This window comes from Salvelinus sp. IW2-2015, unplaced genomic scaffold (genome assembly GCF_002910315.2).
Source record: "Salvelinus sp. IW2-2015 unplaced genomic scaffold, ASM291031v2 Un_scaffold3225, whole genome shotgun sequence".
Lineage (NCBI taxonomy): Eukaryota > Metazoa > Chordata > Actinopteri > Salmoniformes > Salmonidae > Salvelinus > Salvelinus sp. IW2-2015.
In genome coordinates this window covers 71,548-73,951 of record NW_019944512.1, presented here as the reverse complement: position 1 = coordinate 73,951, position 2,404 = coordinate 71,548, and the positions used below count along the sequence as shown (strand labels likewise).

The 2,404-nt window shown below is 50.1% G+C and overlaps 2 non-coding genes across 2 annotated transcripts; both read right to left on the bottom strand.

The window, feature by feature from the left end:
• Nucleotides 1-435: 435 nt before the first annotated feature.
• Nucleotides 436-507, bottom strand: trnad-guc (transfer RNA aspartic acid (anticodon GUC)). Its single transcript has one exon. It is a non-coding gene; the product is annotated as a tRNA-Asp (tRNA).
• A 550-nt stretch (nucleotides 508-1,057) lies between these two features.
• On the bottom strand, nucleotides 1,058-1,127 carry trnag-gcc (transfer RNA glycine (anticodon GCC)). Its single transcript has one exon. It is a non-coding gene; the product is annotated as a tRNA-Gly (tRNA).
• Between the last annotated feature and the right edge of the window lie 1,277 nt (nucleotides 1,128-2,404).

Here is a 2,404-nt window from a genome sequence, read left to right as displayed (position 1 = left end):
TTTCCCTCTCTCGACTCATATTGTCCTACTCACGTGGCAACAACGACAATGCARGCAATGGCAAGATAGCGACACTCCGTTAGGTGGTTAGCCTGCTAACGTTAGCTAGCTAGCTACTCTCCCAATGTCTCTCACTCGTTGTCCGTTCCAGGAATATGGGCTGGTGCTCACATTAAAATAAATCTCAGCGGTGCCTCCAAATTTGTTACCCTTCCAATGAGCTTATCATATAAACTACAATGCGAAAAGTACGGTTTACTCCACTTTTAATCATGTCAGCACAGGTAACAGCTGTTTACAGTCTTTCTTTAGTTTTTCATTCTTACTCTTTCCACCCCAAAGGCTGGAAATCGTATCATAAAGCTTTAATTCCAAGCATATTTTCTGCTTTGTGGGCTCAGCGACATTGTACACCCTAAAAAAAAGCAGTCCTTCCTCCCCGTCGGGGAATTGAACCCCGGTCTCCCGCGTGACAGGCGGGGATACTCACCACTATACTAAYGAGGAGCAGGAGGGTTGGCCTTTTGAAAAAAAGTGGAGCATTGGTACTAACCCTAAATGTGGAGTGTTGGGCGTTAATCCTTCTATCAAAAACATCTGTAGAGACTGAATGGTTAGAGCTAGAAACTAGTATGACCCGTCTTTGGAAGGCTGAGACTCTCACGAACACGTACATGTAATCGATTTTGCTCTATACTGCTCACAAGCCACACAATAGTAGTTAGAAGGTGAGGCGTTTGTGGGAAATCCCAGGACATTGTCACAAATGCCAAACTCAAGACAGTTGTCMCTRACTAGTTGGATATTCGTTTCCCATTTAACAACTAAAGCCTTGCACAAAGTAAATCACCTCACACACTGGAAATCTACAATGGATTCACCAAAGTCTACTGAGAATGAGTAAATGTCCAAACTGTAAATGAAAGCAAAATCAGATTTTTCAAGAGTCAGTTGAGAATTCTACCATGACCAGAGATTTCTGTTAGCCTGGCAATCTAACAGAGATTTCTTCCTCAGGGGTTTGCATACTTGTCGAAATTACATGTTCAAAATTTCCTGCATTGGCCGGGAATCGAACCCGGCCTCCCGCGTGGCAGGCGAGAATTCTACCACTGAACAACCAATGCCTATATTTCTTTATTTCCCATGGTGTCACGACTCCTGCCGAAGTCGGTCCCTCTTCTTGTTCGGGCGGCGGTCGACGTCATTGGTCTTCTAGCCATCGCCGCTCCACCTTTCATTTTCCATTTGTTTTGTCTTGTTTTTCCACACACCTGGTTTACATCCCCTCATTACACTACGTGTATATTATCCTCTGTTCCCCTCGTGTCTTTGTGTGKTATTGTTAGTTCGTTTCGTGTGTGACGCTACAGGCTGGTTTTGCGCCGGGTATTATGTTAACCCGTGGTTTTTGTATTTTGCACTATTTTGTGTATTTGTGCGCTCGCTTTTTCCTTGGGCCGGAGTGTTGTTACGCAGTTGCGTCCGGCTGTCTGTTTTTCCTCTGCCTAATAGAAGGCTAGCGCTGTTTCACTACATCTCTGCTTCTCCTGCAGCCTGCATCTTCCATTCCGACCACGTGTGTAAGCGCACACTGTACAGATATACCACACCGCTGCCTTAATGGATAGTTGCAGCAGGAGGCAGATACCTGTTGTAGGGATCGAGGAGCGTCGTCGAGAGCAACACGGCAGAATGCTTCCACCAGTCTCGGCGCTCTTATGGACCGCGTCGTGCAGACCGGATGGATCCGCTGAACGGAAGAGAGACGAGTGGAGTCCTTCCACGCCTCCACCAGCACAACAGGGTCTGCCACTACTCGGCCTCCACCTTTAGTCCCATGGTCCCAATGGGATTTCGTCTCGCCTTTCCTCCCGGGGACTATCGATAGGGACGGCGGCACGCGTGCCAGGGTTTCCTGCCTTGGCAGCTGGACCTGTACCGGCTCCCTTCGGGACGTGAGAGTGGTGGTCCGCCTCTTGAGTCTCGTGCCTCCTCATGGGGAAAAGCCCTGGAGTGGGGCTAAGCCATGCGTGGGTAGAAGGAGAATGCGGCGCTGGAACCACTTCAAAGAGTTCCGCCCGCCGCTTCCGGGCCAGTCTTCGACGCACAGCCGCCGAGGGTAGAGGCGGGCGGGTGAACATCCTCTGCCACCTGAAGGCAGGGACAAGGAGCACAGGAATTTGCCCTGGACTTTCGGACCCTGGCCGCCCGGAGCGGGATTGGAACGCAACGGGCCGCCTTATCTGGACACACTCATCGCTGCAGCCTGTGCGAGGATTTCCGTAAGAGTTTGGCCTGCCATGGGATACCTACGCTCACCTTTGGACCAAGCTGATGGAACTGTCATTCGGGCTGGATACCTGGCTGGCAGTGACCGGGACATTCAAGAGAGGGCTCTGTT